Source organism: Pleurodeles waltl, chromosome 6 (assembly GCF_031143425.1).
Source record: "Pleurodeles waltl isolate 20211129_DDA chromosome 6, aPleWal1.hap1.20221129, whole genome shotgun sequence".
Classification (NCBI taxonomy): domain Eukaryota; kingdom Metazoa; phylum Chordata; class Amphibia; order Caudata; family Salamandridae; genus Pleurodeles; species Pleurodeles waltl.
The window spans coordinates 420,729,742-420,748,496 of record NC_090445.1 but is presented as its reverse complement, the minus strand read 5'-3'; the positions used below and the strand labels follow the sequence as shown (position 1 = coordinate 420,748,496).

General features: G+C 44.3%; 1 long non-coding RNA gene across 1 annotated transcript; it reads right to left on the bottom strand.

Annotated features, from left to right (window-relative positions):
- Positions 1 to 8,432: 8,432 nt before the first annotated feature.
- On the bottom strand, positions 8,433 to 16,653 carry LOC138301950 (uncharacterized). The gene is made up of 3 exons (XR_011205184.1): positions 16,609 to 16,653; positions 9,806 to 9,839; positions 8,433 to 8,539 (listed from the first exon to the last, which is right to left on the bottom strand). It is a non-coding gene; the product is annotated as an uncharacterized lncRNA (long non-coding RNA).
- Between the last annotated feature and the right edge of the window lie 2,102 nt (positions 16,654 to 18,755).

Here is an 18,755-nt window from a genome sequence, read left to right as displayed (position 1 = left end):
TTGCACACTGAACTACAGCGGTATAAACCACAAGACACCCCCTGGGGAGGAGTCAAACTAAAACAAAGATCTCCAGTACTACAGGCCCCTCGGTTTGACCCGTCTAATCATGTTCCTAGACCTGATTTAGGCCCAAGGACTTCCACCACACAACGCAGGCAGGTAATGGTCACAACACCAACCCCTGTGCCCTTAGCTCCTCCAGAAAGGTTTTCTGGAGATAGTGCCAAGTTCAACATTTTTCTTAACCAGTGGCAGTTACAGTTTTTGTGTCGGGGAGCTGCATTCCCCAACGATGCTGTAAAGGTAGCTTTTATTATCTCTTATTTGGGAGGCAATGCAGCTAATTGGTCTATTCTGCTGGTGGAGCGCAATGACCCTATACTGTATGATTTCAACCGTTTCAAGGAAGCCTTGCAGAAACTGTTCGCCAAACATCTCTTCGTGCAAGCCAGTGACAATGAGTTGCTGAATTTGCAGCAGGGAAACAAGGATCTACTGTCCTATATCACCTTTTTCAATTGGTTGGTGGCAGAGACTGAGTGGCCTGGGGAGAAGAGGACCTCCCTCTTCTATCGTGGCCTTCGGGACGATCTCAAGGATGTTCTAGCCCAAATTGTGGAACCTCCTATGGAGTGTTCCGAGTTCATTGACCTGGTGGTACGATTGGATCACCGCTTGAGTAAACGTAAGGGAGAAAAATTCTGGAGTGACACATGCTTAGTGCTGCTAAAAACTGAGGAAAAAGGAGTCCACCATTCCAACTCATGATACACCTGACCCCATGCAAATTAGCAGAGTGCAGACCCACTATCTAAGGAAGAGAATGAACGTAGGAAAAACTTGAAACTGTGTTTATACTGCGGTAAGGCAGGGCATTTTGCTCAGGAATGTCCTAACAAGCGTACTGCTCCAAAGAAAGCCATCAGAGCGGTAACAGGGCCTGAATTCTCTCTTCCTGACCAGGCGGAAAACTAACTGGCTCGATAACTTCTGAGACCATTTTATCGAGCGCTTCTTTCAATATGGTCTCACATCTTCTGGCTAATACCACCAGTCCAGTACCTCGACATCTAACCCTTATTGTGACCTTAGTGTTTTCCCCTCAGGTTCGTAAGGTCATTCCCATAGTGCTTGACTCTGGGGCTACCGGAAACGTTTTAGACTTGGGTTTGGCTAAAACCCTAAATATTATGACTGTCAGAAAAGACATCCCTGAACCAGTCAGAGCCGTGGATGGCTCAGAATTGTCCTCCGGGCTTATCGTTTATCAAACAACACCCTTGTCCATGCTTTTTGCAAACAACCATACAGAACAAATTCAGTTTGACCTCATAGATACTCCAGTATTTGGAGCCATTTTGGGGATACCCTGGCTTCAGTTACACAATCTTAAAATTGACTGGGCAGCAAGGACTGTGACATTAGGCTCTAAACATTGCTGGCACTCCTGTTACCAAGATAAACCATTACTAGTGACACCCTGCATTGTGGGTCCACACATAGTACGGCTATCAAGCCGGATGACACACTGGCCATTCCTGCACCATATAAGGACTTCCATGATGTCTTTAGTGAACAGAAGGCCATCCAGCTGCCGCCACACAGGTCATACAATTGTCGTATAGACTTGATTCCAGAGGCAACGCTACCATGTAGTAGGGTGTATGCTCTTTCTGAGCTTGAGATTCGATACCTGCGAGACTACCTGGATGATCTATTGGCTAAGGGTTTCATTCATCATTCAACGTCACCAGTATCGTCGTCTTTGTTCTTCGTGCCCAAGAAGAATCGCAAGCTGCGCGCCTGTATAGATTATCGCGCAGTGAAAAAAGTGACCATAAAAAATCGGTATCCACTTCCGTTGATGACGGGACTTTTAGATCAGGTACGTCAGTTGACCATTCATACTAACCTCGACCTCTGGGGTGCCTACCACTTGATCGGAGTGATGAAGGGGGATGAGTGGAAGACGGCATTCCAAACTAAATTCGGACTCTTCGAGTACACAGTGATGCCCTTTGGGTTGTGTAACGCTCCTGCAGCGTTTACATTTTTCATCAGTGAAGTGCTGCAGGAGTTTTTGGATATCTGTGTAGTGGTATACATAGACGACATTTTGATCTGTTCGTCTTCCACTGAGGAACATATTGGGCATGTAAGAGCGGTTTTACAACGGCTTTGTGAGCATCATCTCTTCGCCACACTGGAAAAATGTGTTTTTCACGCTACAACTGTAGAATTCCTGGGATATGTGATCACTCCTGATGGAATTTCCATGGATAGGTCCAAGGTACAGGCCATCCTGGATTGGGTAGCCCCAAGATCCATCAAGGGAGTGCAACAGTTTTTGGGCTTTGCTAATTTTAATCAGAGATTTATACCCCACTTTCCTACCGTGGTATCTCCCATAACCCGTCTCCTACGAAAGGGGGTTGAGTTCCTCTGGGATGCAGAAGCGCAGAAAGCCTTCCAACATCTTAAAAACTCATTCACTGAAGCACCCATTTTCCATCATCCCGACCCAGCTCAGCCATTTTTCGTGGAAGCAGATGCTTCCCAAATGGCAGTGGCTGGTGTCTTGTCCCAACGAGATCCTGAGTCCGGGCATTTCCATCCAGCAGCTTACTTCTCAAAGAAATTGCTACCCGCAGAGCAAAATTACACGGTGGCGGAGCGGAAACTTCTGGCTATCAAGCTTGCCTTCCAGGAATGGCGTCACCACCTACTAGGAGCTAGACACACCTTAACTATTTACACAGATCACCATAATTTACAGTTTTTTTTAAGCGACCAAGGCCCTGACACCTCGTCAATTATGCTGGCTTCTATTCTTTAACGAGTTTGACTTTGTAATTACCTATAGGCCCGGTACTACACAGCAAAAGGCAGACACGTTGTCTAGGATGGGTTTCTCCTCTGATGTTGTGCTAGAACAGGTCAGAAGCATTATACCCCCTGTGATGGGTCGCTCCATTCCGACCCACACAGTTCCCTTACTTGTGCTGACTCTGCCACACACGACCTGGTGCATACTGTAGACCCCGGCGATTTGATTGATCGCTTATGGCAACCGCGGGACCAACTGCGGGTTAAAAGCGGAGCGTCAGAGATATCGAGGAGAGAGGCGAGCGGGAGTGAAGATATACGAGTGACAAAGGAGGAGCAAGAGGACGAGGAACCCACCATCGAGGAGGAGGACGGCCGGAAGACGGAGCCGACGGGAGCTGGAGTACCACGGAGGAAACTTGGAGACAGCTGGCCCGGGGAGCCTGCTCCTACGCCGCCACGCTTCCGGAGAAGCGTGGCCTCTCCAGGTATGGAGACGAAAGCGGGGAAGGGAGGCGGGAGGTGAGAGGAGCGGGGAAGAGGAGGGGAAAGAGGGGAGAAGGGGAGAGGGTGAGCGGGCACTTTTGATGGTGAGCACTGTGGGGAAAAGGGGACGGGGGCAAGAAAACAATAGCAGTCATTCAGATACAGCAAAGAAAGGGAAGAGAAATATAGGAAATACGATACCAAGAAGATAGAGCGTACGCAGGAAGAGATTCACAATTAAGTACACTAAACAAATAAACGAGAGAAGGAGAGAGAGAGAAAAAGAAGAAGAAAGACGGAAAACAGTACATAAGCAAGAAGCGCAGGACGCAAAGGAACAGGCAGGAAGGAAGTCTGGCAGGAGAACCAGAAGAGAGACAACACAGGCGAAAAGAAGTAAGACAGTCAGAAGACAGCGGAGACAGGGACAAAGAGAGTGAGAGAGAAAAGGGAAAGACAAGAACAGTTAAGCCTTAACAAGCCCCCCGCACTTACCGTATCTATTTATTTTCTTGTTTCCATGCTCCCCGCGAGGCCTGGGAAGGAAGAAGGAGGACGAGCCAAGAGGTCAACCCGAGGACTACTCTACAACCTACTGCTATTCCATAAACTTTGTACATATTACTCATCGTATAAACTGTTTCAAGAACCAATAAAAGACAGTTCTTTGAAACCACGATATTGCTATTCAGCGTCATAAATCTGCCATCCTCGCACACCCCCCAAAAAATCGTGGCTGTGTGCACTTCCCAAGAGTTCCTTGAGAAAATACAGGTAGCCCAACAGAAGGTTCCCTGTTCAACTGATATGTATGAAAAAGAGGGTTTACTATACCATGGTAATCAGTTGTACGTCCCTACCAAAGAATTACGGGATACAGTGTAACATTGGGGACATGATTCTGTCCTTGCAGGTCACCCAGGTGAAAAAAAGATGTTAGATCTCTGTCAAAGATGGTTTTGGTGGCCCACACTTGTACAGGATGTCAGAAGCTATGTCCAGACTTGTTCCACCTGTGTTCGGGCTAAAACCCCACACACTCCAGCCACAGGAGTGTTGCTTCCCATGCCAATTCCGGTAGCCCATGGCATACCATAAGTATGGATTTTATTTCTGATCTCCCAGCTTCCAATGGACACACTGTCATATGGGTGGTTGTAGATTACCTAACTAAAATGGCTCATTTTGTTCCATTATAATGCCTCCCTACGGCTTCCAAGCTCTCTGATTTGTTTGTCCAACACATATAACGGCATCATGGGTTGCCCACCACAATTGTTTCCGATCGTGACCCCAATTTATATCACAGTTTGGCGTTGCTTCTGCCCCTTCCTTATTGCCAAAATCATCAATCCTATGGTAGTAGAAATGACATTGCCAGATAATTTCAAGGTACACCCCATTTTTTATGTATCGTTACTCTGTCCCTATTCCCCTGATACCCGCAATGCCCCACCACCTCCCCCGGTAAAACTACACAGGCAATGGGAATTTGAAGTGGCCAAAATTCTTGACTCCAGGTGCGTCCGTGGTGTTCTACACTATTTATTGGCTTGGAAAGGCTATGGGCCTGAGGACAATTCCTGGGAACCCGTGTCCATAGTTCATGCTCCACGTCTTACTAAAAAAGTCCATCTTCTGACCTTTCCACCCCCGTCCTTACAGAGGGTCCTTGGTGGCGAGGACTGTCAGGAATCCCCAAGGTGCCTCCTGTGTTATCTGTCAGCATCCCCAGGGATTAGGGTTAAATCATATCTCTGTTCGTGGTTAAACCTTCATGTTTCTAAGTAAACATCATGTGCTGTGTTACACAATTGGTTTTATCAATGCTTATTTTACCAATGCTTGTTTGCTAATGTGAGCAGGTGTAGACATGTGCTTCTAATTGGGTGTGGTGTAGACATGTGCTTCTAATTGGGTGTGGTGACTCATCCACATGTGGAAACTCAACTGCTTTCCTGATTGGCTATAAATAGCAGAGTGAAGCATGCCTCCCTGCTTGGCTTTGTTTTACTTCCTGATCTCAGCATCTGATTTGGCATAATTTGGCAGTCCAGCCCCTGCTGTCATCCTCGTATTCAGGGCTTTTGAGGCAATTCTTTTCTTCGTTCCTGTACCAGCTGACACCAGGCATTTCTCCAGCACTCGGGAAAAGACTGCAGCTAAGTGACTAGCATTCTCCAGGGAGTTTGTTCTTTGAGCGTCGCGCTTTCCTAGAACAGCTGGTGTATTTCAGACCTCGTATTTTGGCAGAGTGCTTATCTTGAAGAGACAAATGCATTTCTGAACATTCTACATTATTATTGTAGTTACTTGCCTAAATGTGCTTTAGGAAATCTGCTTGAGCTCAAGTACTACAAAAAGTGACAGTGCAATTTTAAAAGAGCATTTACATGACTTTTCTTTGTCTAATAGCATAACTCTTGGATTTGAATTGTGTCATTCATGCCTGTGTGTCAGGTTTGAGGAATTTGCTTTTGAAGGGTTTTTCACACACACAGTGAAACCAAACCAAACTGTGCCACCCTAACTGTTTAAACACAGAATGAACATTTGTATTTCTTGGATTATTTTTGTTCCTTTTAGTTTAACCCTATGCATGCAGGAAAGTTATATGTGATATAATTAATGCCCTTGTTTGTCTTTCTTGTGCATGATAAGTGCAACCACAGTTCTAATTGTAGTGTGCAACAGTGAGTCTCTGTGAAGCCAGCCCTAGTGTTGCAGTACTTATTGTTATGTTACTCAGTTTGGGTTTTTGGTAATGCAGTGTTAGTAATTGTGCCAACAGTTATTATCCAAGAAAAGTGCTGGAACATCCCTGTGTTCTTCTACCGCTCCCGTGCCCATTTCAGAAAGAGAGATTCAGTTTCAAGGAAGTTGAGTATACTAAATCTACTATCACTCTGTCAACAACGACCTCCCCCCCGAAGATACAGGGTGCCTGGCTGTTCCGGCAAGACGTGGCAGTGTTTTGTCTCTTTGTCTTCCACTACCCCTTTCCTTTTGGAGCACCTGCCGGGGTTTCTGTGTCCACCAGGAAGTGCCGAGAGGTGTTCCAGGAGGTAGGGGGACATACCATCGCCCCTGCAGTCATCCTGCTTTTCCGGTGAGTGGCCCCATCTCAACACCTGCTATCCGTTGCACCACAGTAATCCCCACTCTTGTGAAGGTACTATCAGTGCTCCATTTCCTGCAACAGGCTCTTTCCAGGTGACAGTAGACTTGGCTGCAGGTATGTCACAGCCAATGTTCTCTATTGTGCTTGCAAGGGTTTTGGCAGCCTTGCTCAAACACATGTACAGCTACATCGCATTCCCCCAGGTAGGCGGATTTGTGGCTGTGGCTGTCTTCTGTTGGTTTTGTGTGTATGTGTCATAATCTGGCAGACGGATGTCTGCCTCCGGGCCTGTATGTTGGCTGCAGTCAGCGCGGCGGTATTCAGTATTTACCACCAATGTCATAATGAGGCCCTTAGTCAGTAACATCATCGTCACTCTCACTCCCCTGAAAGTTAGCCAAAGCAGTGTCCCATGCTCTTGCAACCTTCATGGGCCTTTTACGCTGGTACACTTCACAGAGCAAAGCAATCCCTTCCCCCATCGTCCAGCGCAATACATCTGCCCTCCAAGTCTCTAAGCGAGGGCCCTCAGCATGTTTCCAGAGCATAGTAATTCTTTGCTTAGCTAGCACTAAAGCCAGGTCAATCAACTGGATAGTGACTCTATATTTAGCAGGTTGAGGATAGAGGCCCAGGAGGCAGAACCGCTGCGTAGGTGTAAAAGCACGTTTGTAGCCTCTGCTAACAGATGCACCACCTCAGTCCAATATAGAACCAGCTGAGAGTACCCCCAGAGCATGTGAAGAAGATCACCTGCAGCAACATGACAGCGGGGGCAATTAGGTGGGGGTTGGTGGAAAATAAATACTAAGCTTCAGGGGTGTGATATATGCCTGGTGAAGGAAGTAAAAGTGTATTAATCTGAAACTGACATTCCTCTAAATCTGAGGCGCCATCTCTCACATTTTAGACCAGTTCATGTCTGTCAAGGGTGATCCAAGGTCAATTTCCACACAACCCCGTAGCACCGCAAGGGGGAACAGATATCCTCTTGTAACGCAGTATACTATCCCGAGACCAGACAGCAAGTCTTAGAGGTGTCAAATAAGAAGTGGCAATTATGGAGGAGCCTAGGCTGTATTCTACGTCCTCCCCAGAGTGTGCACAGCTGTAGTCTGAGTACCATACAGAAGGGACTAACCTGCTGGGATGTCAAACTCCGTGCATAAGTCAGCAAATGGTTACAAGACACCATGTGCATATAATACGCCCATTGTATCCAGACCTGTCTGCTTCCCAGTCCAATAGCCATCTCTCCTCCCACCTCAAGTGTGTGTGTTACTAGTGCCCACAGGGGAATATCCAGAGAGTATGGGGACTCTATCCTCATCTGAACAAGAACCCTCATCCACCATGCCCCAAGGGCTGTGAGGTCGTGGTGACCCATCCATTCCTAAATTGCACTCTAAGGGATCAGTGAGAGTCTGATAGTTCCAAACCCAAAGGTATTGCACCACGGTAGCTCCCAGTGCATGTCACCTAAATCAGAGGGCTCTTGTCTTTCGCCAGACTGTTTTTCAGCCAGTTCACACAGAGGCCAGAAGCCTCTCCAAGGGCCGTGAGGAAACATGCTGCCTGCTCAGGCTCCATGCACAAGTTGTGCAGTTAGAGCACCACATCATCCACGTAGAGGGAGATGAAATGAGATACCATGGGGGACTGAATGCCAGTTAAGAACAAGCCACTATGCACCCTGCACGCCTGTGGTACTACTGCTATGGCAAAAAGCAAAGGAGATGGTGGGCATCCCTGGTGGGTGTCACGCCCCACAACACACTGTTCCGTGATTGTGCGACCAGGGCGGATCCTGGCAACAGGATCAGCATAGAATAAAAAGGTCAATGAAACAAAATGAGGCTCCCATTTAAAGCATGACAGCGCAGAGAAAGCCTCAAGCTAGGCTGTTGAAAACCTTCTTGATGTTCGCCAGTAATTGGCTTCAGTTAAGTTCAGTTAGGGTAGATTCTTTTATTAGAAGACATCAACATGAAGTCCATCGAATGATCATCACTTCATAACCACAGCCATCGTTTTCAAATGGATGAGCATCATTGCATAAGCAAGCCAACATGTGTTTCGTCACAACAGGTGACTTTTTCAAGGCTGCAAGATATATACAACAGTTATGGTGATCAATCCTTATCACGAAACGTTCGAGGATGATAACATGGTCAATGTAGTATAGGAATCAAAATTGTGAAGCATGCATCCACAAAGGAGAAAAAAGTAGTAAGTTGCCCCTATATCAATGAGTAAAAACAACGAGTGAGAGAAGGATCGTGGAAACACACCCATTAATTGTGTGGATAGATCAAAGTACCCTCTACCGACGTGTCCTAGGTGCCTCAGCGTGATAGTGATGGCACTAATACATGCAATGAGTAAGGTGTTATGATGAGGCCCCGTCACCATCGTTCGTGCTAGTTATGTGCTGAATACCTACAAGGAACTATATAGGAATGGTGGTCTATTACCAAGACGGATAAATAGAGAAAGCATACCTCTGGGAGTAAGCACGGTTTAAGAAATGCCAGATAAGTAAGGTAGGCACAGCATGCCTAAGAAATGTATTAAGTAACTTGTTCATAGTATTGTCAAAAAAAGATCATAGTTGTATGAGACCATAGTAAGTCTCATGCCTGTGGAAATATAAAATAATAATATGTAAAACTTGAGATGTGTATGGGAATGTTGTACAACTCAAGAATATATAGAAAAAAACCGGTGACTAAACGTGGTCTAGACACTATAGAGATTTAAAACAGCGAGTTTGTAAAGGGAAGCAAATATAAGCATCTGAAGTAGAAGCTTGTAAAACTGAAACAAACACCAGTGGTTTTGTGTAGTATATGTTTGTGTTATGAAATGTAAACAAGTAATGTTTAGGCTGACGTTACAGAGAAAAAAGTATAAAAATGAAGGCAAAAGCAAAACTAAGCACATGGTTTAAGGGACAGAGCAGGAGACGCCAAAAAAGATATCCCAATCATAAATCAGAACAGATTAGAAATAACTGAGGCAAGAGCCTGAGGCTGTGCGTGAAGAGGTCGTGATGCCACATTGATAGGGGACAGCAATAATGAGGGTGGAAATGTCTGAAATAAATCAAAAATCGAAAGGGCAAGGTTTATAAAACAAAAGGACCATAAAAGCTATGAAGAACATGAAAAACACGGGGGCAGAGGGAGAGTTAGAAAGAGAAGAACAAATACGGTGGCCATTTTGCAGTGTGGCCAAGCATGCATATTACACTAGTAATGATGTTAAAGTGTATTAAGAAAGAGAGGGGATGATAGAAGGGGAAGATAGAGTGTGAAGTAAAGCAAAAGTCATAGTACCAATTGAAAAGATAAACAAAGGTTGTTTTACCATGGTGTCCTGGTAATCTCCAAATCGTAAAGTGCTGTAAAAGGTAGCATGGTATCAACAATTAAACATGCCTTACAAACGTAATGAACAGAGTACACCAAATGGAAACGTCACACAATAGAACAGATATTTACAATATTCAAGTACTTAAATTGAATGTAAGAAAGACTGTAATACAGATATTATATGTAATGCAAGAACGAGCTGTAAGTAACATATATAAATATGACATTAGGAAACAAAGAGATTATATAAAATGACTCCAAAAAAGGGTCCGGGGTCCCCACATTGACGTAATAACAAACCTCAATGTAACTAGAAACTATAGTAGATGATTGGAAGAAACATATTACAATTGAATAGTATCCCAAAATGAAAGTTATAAAAATCATGTATATATGTTAAACAGCCAACAGACGTTGTTTGAAATAGGTACTAGAGAAAAACATGTAGTTGCCTATCCACGTTTAAGTCCAGCTCAACTGCGCGGAGTTTGATGATCCATTTAGCTTCACATTGCCTGAGCTTAGAGACCAAATCACCCCCTCTAACATCTCTAGTAATACGTGTGATGCCATGTAACCTGATCCCTAGGACCTCAGATTCTGTATGTACCGAATTGTAATGGACAGCCAAGGGGTAATTGGGGCAATTATTCCTGATGGCTCTAATGTGCTCTTGGATTCGTTCTTTAAGGGGACGGATGGTACTTCCCACATATATAAGTCCAGATTGGCAGACAATGCAGTAGACCATAAATTTACTATTGCAGTTAATAAACTGTTGTATCTCATATGTATGTGCAGAGTTATATGAAAATGTAACAAGTTTATCCATGGCAAATTGGCAAACATTGCAACATGAACATCTAAAGAAGCCACAAGTTTGGGGCGGTAGCCAATTAGAGAATTGGTTATGTGTATGCATCTCAATGTAGCTGGGACATAACTTATTTCTTAATATCTGCCCACGGCTGTAGGTGATCTGAGGTCTGTTATTGATAAATGTATGTAATGTCTTATCTAATAACAAAAGATGCCAGTGGTGTTTGAAAATGCGATGTATTGCATGACTCTGTTGGTTAAATGCAGTAATCATGTTGATGTGTCTCTTTATAGGCCACGTGCCCACCCCCTGGGTCAGAAGAGATGCACGTGAAGTGTTGAGAATTTTGGTTTTGGCTTTTGATGTGATTTTTCTAGAATAACCTCTTTGTAGGAACCGTTGTTCAACCACTTCCAATTCATGCATGAAAACATGGTCATCACTACAGTTTTGTCGTACTCTAGTCATTTCACGTAATGGAATGGCATTAATCTGTGATGATGGGTGAGCACTATGTGCATGCAGTATTGAATTGCAGACAGTGGATTTCCTATATAGTTTGGACATGATCTTATTGTTTTCATGATATAGGGTGAGATCAAGGAACTCAATACTTTTGCTGTTTATATTTTGAGTAAAGCGCAGGTTGTAATCATTATTAATAAGGTGCTCACATTGTATTTGGAATTGTTATATACTACCTGTCCAGATTATGATGATATCATCAATGTACCTTCCCCAATATAGAATGTATTCAGTAAGACCATGTGGGCAAGATCTCCATAAATGTTGTCTCTCAAAATGGCCCATGTATAGATTCGCGAATGATGGAGAAAAGCTAGCACCCATGGCCACTCCCTGAATCTGCTTGTACCAATTGCTATTGTGTAAGAAAACATTATTTTCCAAAACTAATTTGGTCATTTCAATCAGCATGGCAGTATGCTCATAGAGGGCTGCGTCCCTATCTGAGAGGGAAGCAATAAGTGCTGGTATGCCCTTCTCTAGTGGAATGCAGGTGTATAGGGAGACAACATCTAGTGTGGCAAAACAACATTCAGGCATCCAATCAATGTCCTCTAGTTGACAATGTAAGTGCTTTGTATCACAAATATAGGATGGTAGATTTTGCACCAGTGGTTGGAGGTATACATCTATAAATTCTGAGATATGTTCCGTGGGGGAGCCTAACCCAGATATGATAGGCCGTGCCGGTGGAAATGGACCGGGTTTGTGTATTTTAGGTAAGATGTATATGCATGGTGCACGTGGAGTCGTGTTGTGCATATATTTGAATTCCGAGTCAGTAATAATACAAAGATCTCGCTAGTGTGTCACTTTATCCTTGATCATGTAGTCATGGAGGTTAGAGGGTTGCCAGTAAGTCTAGCATATGCCCGACCGTCCTTAAGTTGTCTGTCTATCTCATTGATGTAATCACTGCGATTCATTATAACCACAATGCCCCCTTTATCAGCCTCTCTGATGACTATGGCCCTCATTACAACCCTGGCAGTTGGTAGAATAGTGGAGGTATTACCGCCAACAGGCTGGCGGTACCTACCTCCACTATTATGACATTGGCGGTTTGGCAAAAGCCAAACCGCCAATGTACCACACCGACCGCCATGACGGTAATGACCACCGGGCTGGAGACTACAGTCTCCAGCCTGGAGGCCGTCACTAGGCTGCCCATGGCATTATGACCCTGCCCACTGCCAAGGATTCAATACCGCCACTGAAACCATGGCGTTAGGCACTATCAGTGCCAGGGAAGGAATTCTGATAGGGGTCCCCCCGCCCCCTACCCTTCCCCAGAGTCCTCCCCCTCCCTCTCCCGACCCCCGCACATTTACACACACACACGCACATACATACACACCCAGACACACATGCATACACACATTCACCCATGCATTCATACATTCATACACACTCACAACAACACTCACGAACATTCATCCAGACACACACGCAATCACACAACACAACATGCACGTACACTCACACCCACTCATGCACACATGCATTACACACGCATGAACGCATTCACACACAGTCACACCCCCCCCACACATGCACACAACACCCCCCTCTCCTGTCGGAGAACCTGACTTACCTGCTTGCAGGGGGTCCTCCGGCAGGAGACGGGACGCGGCGCTGTCTGCCAGCAAAACACCACCAGGCCGTATTACGGAACATGATACGGTAGGCAGTGTTTTGCTGGCATGGCGCTTTTACCACTGTCCGCCGTCATGACCGTCGATGGAATTCCGCCAGTCTTCTGGCGATATTCTGTCTACGGTCATAATGGCATGGACGGTCAGTAGCCACGGCGACCGTATATTGGCGGCTGTCTCCGTGGCAGTAGGTGGCATTTGCCGCCAACCACAAAATGAGGACCTATGTCATTATTATTGATTTATTCTTTGAGTGCCCTAAGCTCAACATTGGTAAGATTGGTGTGTATGTAGTGGATTTGATGGTTATGTTTATCCTCTAAACAGTATAAGTCTTTTGTGACTGCCTTATAAAAAATATCAATTGAGTTATCCGAAGGGAGCACATGTATTAAAGGAGGTTTAAGACCACTATTTAAGACACAATTGGGAGAAATATTCAGGTGTTTTAGTAATTCTGCCATGGATGGTGGGTTGGCATGTTCCAGGGACATAAAAATGTGGATGTCCTGGATATCCTTGATGGTCCTGTTGCTGACTGGTGCAGACAAGAGTGTGGGGAATGGTGGGCATGAGTCTGTCCCCAAAATGCTTCTTCAGTTTCAAATGTCTAGTGAATTTTAATAGGTCCACATGTATTTGGGCAAAATTGGGGGATGAAGTAGGATAAAAACCCAATCCTAACAGCAAGATCTTTATTTGTGCTTCGGTAAGATGTCCAACAGACAAGTTGATAATTTGCACACCTTCATTGACAGAATTAGATTTATTACACAGAACCTTATGTATATTAGTTAGTTCTTCTGATTTTGTGTCACTGATCTGGTTGCCATCCTTTCCACTGTGTGTGCTGTACCTGCCCTTCCTGCCAAGTCTTGTCCTCTGGTGTTGCCCCCTGGTTTGTTGTGGTTCAGTTTCTGTCCTCATCTGAACCGTGCTAGTTCCTCTAAAAAAGATAGAGGTTTACTACATGTAGTATTGTCATATGTACCACTTGAATTGTCTGGTGTTTTGCTGCCCCCTCTGGAGTTACTGGAAATATCGGTTGTACTGACTGAAGTATTGTAGGAGATCCCTACGAGAGATCCTAGGAGATCTGATTGTGAGTGTCTTAGTATTTTAATGTTGTCATATTTGCGAGCGAAGGTAAAAGCCCTCCTGTTACGACAATCTGCCTCATTCCTCTTAAGTTTCGTGAATTGTTTATCTTCAATATAGAGCTGACAACCGGTGAAGGTATTTTTCAAGATTTTTTAGTTTTTTCAGTTGCTTCAGGTAAGTTGAAGCACCTAATTAATTGTGAAAGATCATCAGTAGTTGCCTGACATTAAGAGCCGTACACCGGCCCGGTATAAACCCGTACTGATCTGTGTGAATTAATTCAAGCATAATGGGAAGTAAACGGTGTACAAGCACACCACCAAGAATTTTATCATCAATGTCTAACATTGACAGGGGCCGGTAGGCAGTTAACATCCATGGCAGGGTTCCCCGGCAGGAGCAGAGGGAAAGTAAGGGCCTCTTGCAGAGTGGTGCGCAACGTCATGGTGATCAGCGCATGCTAGTACAAGGCTGCCAACCGGGGGGAAAGAATGTCAAGATAAGCCGCATAAAATTCCACCCGGAGGCCATGAGTCCCTTGAACCTTTCCACAGGCCATACGCCTGACCTCAGGCTGGATATCCTCATCGGTGAAATCCTACCCCAGTGCATCTTCTACCTCTCGAGTCAGTCCATTAGGTGGTAAAGCAGTCAATCTTTCATTAATGATGCAGTCCCCTGGCACCTCTCGGGGAGCATATCAGAGAGAATAAAAGTCTGCAAAGGAGTGACTGATCTCTCCTTCGGTACATTGTGGGTACCATTCACAGTCACGAACTCCAGAATCTGTGAACCGTGATGAGAAGGGTTAGCCAATCAAGCCAATAAGGGGCCAGACCCATCCCCTTCAGTGCGTGCCCGGAACATATATGCTTTGTGATTGAAACAGTAGAGACATTCCATATGTTCCGCTACTCTTTCCTTTGCATCTAGTAGCTCCTGCCGTAGGTCTGGTCTTTCCAAGTGCAGGTGCTCCCAATTCCAGAGGGTCTGCTCATGAACGACAAAGTCTGGCAGTAGGCAGGGACGAGCTTGATCAGTAAGATTGGGGTGTGTGAGCTTCAGATTTCCCAACAATCATGCTGACACATAATGTTAAAATACATTGTACGACAAGCAGGGCGCACCTGAGGGACATACGGCAGGGTTTTCCAGATTCCGACAAAGTGCGCCACTTAATAACCACCTTAAAGGCTTCCTACTCCACAAGCAGAGAGGAAGCTGAGCCAGCGTTCTTATCAGAACACTGTTGGATATCCTCCCTAACTGTCTCGTGATACGGGGTCCTCTAGATTCACCACCTTCAGGCACCAGCTAGGAATACAGATGTGCATCTCACCCAACTTTAATATCAGCAAGAGGGGATTATGGTCTGAGATGGTTCGGGTGAGATATTCAATGATGGAGATGGCCCTCAGAATATCAGGAGAGCATCAAGTCGCCCATGCATGACTGAGTGTAAGGAGTAATCCCAATCTAGTGGGTGGCGATGTTGCCAGCCATCAACCAAGCCCCAGTGACCCTGCCAAGCAGTGAACTTCCTGGCCAAGTAAACAGTAGGGGAGTCTTGGAGAAGAGAAGAGAATGAGAGTGGTCCAGATCAGTGTTGGCTACACAGTTGAAATCGCCACCCATAATAAGCTCCCAAGGTAACAAAGGAGCCAGCACCTGGGACAGTTTGTCCAAAAACAAAGATTGGTCAATGTTAGGGGCATAAACATTAACAAAAGAAACATTGTGAGCATGTAATCCAGCCGTCAAAACAGAGTAGCGTTACTCTGTATCAATTGTGCTACTAGTAAGTTGGAATGGGACCCCTGGTTTCTCCAATTAAGGTTACCTGGGCAAAGGCAGAGTAAGTGGTGCACACGCCATGTCCACATCACCTCTTGCAGAGGGCTGCGCCCTCCATAGCATTTAAGTGGGTTTTCTGCAGTAATGCTACATGAACACCCCTGCCTTTCAGATACACCAGTACCTTATAGCACTTGACCAAGCGATGCAGACCCAGACATTCCAGGAGAGGAATTTGTAATCACATGTTTCCTCCCCATCAAACAACACTAAAGCCCAAATCCACCCCAAGGGGAGTACATAGCAGAGGAAGGTTTCATAGCCATGCCCAGGCTGAGGAGGAGGAAAAGCAGCCAGCCATGGGACCCCACATAACCTAAACAACCAACAGAAAAATCCAACACCTCCCGTCCTCCCAGGCCAGGAAGGCAACAATCCCCCATCCAAACTAAGAAATACAACTAAAAGGTTCTGTGGATCAAAGATACACCCACAGTCTAGGAAGGGGGTGATGGAAGTGAGAAAAAGTCCCCTTGAAAGGGAAGGGACCCCCAACAATGTACTCCTCTCCACAACCATGAACTAAACAAAAAGAACCCCCAGGACTCCACCAGGGGGATAAAAGGGGGAAAACCCGCTGGACATTCAACAGGGAGAGGACCGCTCTCTCAGGCACACAAGGCCTTTTTCCCCATTCTATTGGCCATCCAAGGTTCTTCATTTAATCCTCCACAAACAACACAGATTTTCCAGACAATTCTGTCCTGTGTGCAACAGACATTGCTTCTTCTAGGAAGCAGTCACCAATGGCCCGTAGCTATCCTTAGGCAGATTTGCATTACTGTTTGATCATGCATAAATTCCTTGCATTAAAATTGCAAGCCTAAAATTTGTAAACATTACCTGTAAGAGGTCACACATCCAGCTACATTTTCACCTTTTCTTTGTTTCCTGTAGGGAAATGTATATCGATTGATATGCTGATCTTGGGACCAAAATATGTATCAAGATTCTGGGGTCTCCAAACTTTTCTGTAACGAGAGCTACGTCTTTTTTTTTTCAAGATGTTTTTTATTGAGTCAAATACAAGAACATTAACTTAGCATTACCAGGACAGAGATATGCAGTTGTGAATATATATGCATAAAGAATATTGTACTTATAAATGCCTATTAAACGTGTAAATGAATTAGGCATATTTAGCAACATAGTATCAAAGACTCCAAGTTTGAATAAAGAAAGAAGAAAGAGAAAGGGAGAGGGAGAAGAGCTATAGGGATAGAAAAGGGAATCAAGTGATAGCCATGTGGAGAGAGAGGTAATAGACATTAGTTACAGCGAATGTAAGATGAAATAAGTATATATAAGAAGAAAAATAGGAAATATATTGACATTTTTTAAAAAGGAGGAGAAAAATCCATTTCCTGCGCAGTGCGTGAGAGATAGTTACTTAATGGCAACCATAGCTGATGACGTTTGAAGAAAGTTCCTGTTGAATCAAGCTTGTAGCTGTGAAGTCTATGAGGATAACATACAGAATTCCACCACTGTCTGAGAGTAATGTTCTCCGAAGATTTCCAGTTAGAAGTAATAAGAGAGATTGCAATAGAAAGCAAAAGGTCCACCAATTTTCCAAGAGGCCTGAAGGAACTCCAGATATCGTGTATGCCACCCAAAAACCGTAATTCATATGACATTGGTAAGGAGATCTGAGCTATTGCTGAAATGCGAGACCAGATTGAGGACCAAAAAGTAGATAGGGATGGACAAGAAAAAAAAAATTGAAAGTCAGTACCCTGCTGAGTGTGGCAGCGCCAACAATTGTCATTTTGTGCAAGTTTGAGTTTGTAAAGGCGTACAGGAGTATATTCGATCCCATAAAAAAGTTGGCCAAACAACACCAAGATCTGATTCCCACAATGTCTCAATAGGTGATTTGAGTCTAGGTGAAACAGACGTTCTTAAAAGTTTATAAATTCCAGCTGCCCTAGGATAACTATAAGTTACGATCGGGTGTGGAGATGATGCAAGAGAAGAATGATTATGATGTATAAGTTTATTGAGGGCTTCTTGGACCAGAGTAGAAAGAAGGATATATTGGGATTTCATGCGAATAGGGAGATTATAAGTTGCTGAGAGAGTAGTAAAAGGGATGAGAGAGTCTTTACGATATAATAGGGAAATGAGAAGAATACCTTCAGTCATCCAAGCCTTCCAACACAAGGTTTTACCTTGTTTCCTAAGAGAACTATTGTGCCAAATAGGACTGCTAAAGAATTGATTAATGGGGGTGAGATGCAAAATAAAAAAAAAGGTTTCAGTAAGTTGACTGAATGGGAGATAGTGCTGTGCAACCAGAATTTTGGGGGGTTAGACATAAATATAATGTGTTTATGGGAAAAGGGAGAAATAAATGTTTCTTCCAAAGAGAACCACAGCTTTTGAGGGGCATCATTGAGTGTAGATAAATAGGGATGTATTTGCTTAATGCCAAATGATTTGTGATAAGTTAAAAAGTCAGGAAAATTAACTCCACCTTGTTTTAATTTCGAGAGAGAGATTCGGGATTGTTTACCGTTCCACAGGAACTTGGATAGAATTTTAACAATTGAACTAAACAATTGTTTAGGTATCTTAATAGGAAGCATGATAAGGAAGAAGTTAATGATAGGGAGAAGCATCATCTTAATGGTGTCCAAGTGGCCCCACCACGTGAGGTATAACGGAGACCATTTCTGTGTGAGATCTACAAGCTTTGCAGATTAGATTTCTAAATTAGTCTTTAATGTATCCTTGAGAGTAGTGCAGTACCATACCCCCAGCCATTTAATCTTAGAAGAATTCCAAGATAATCCTGCATCAAGGAATACAGAGCCAGTGCAATGAGCATTAAGTGGTAAGACCAATGTTTTGTCTATATTACGCTTATAGCCAGATACATCAGAATATAACTTGAGCTCATGCAGGAATGCAGGAAGAGAAGTGTCAGGGTGAAACATGAACAAAAGAATATCATCAGCATATGCCATAAATTTGATGTGTGCATTTTT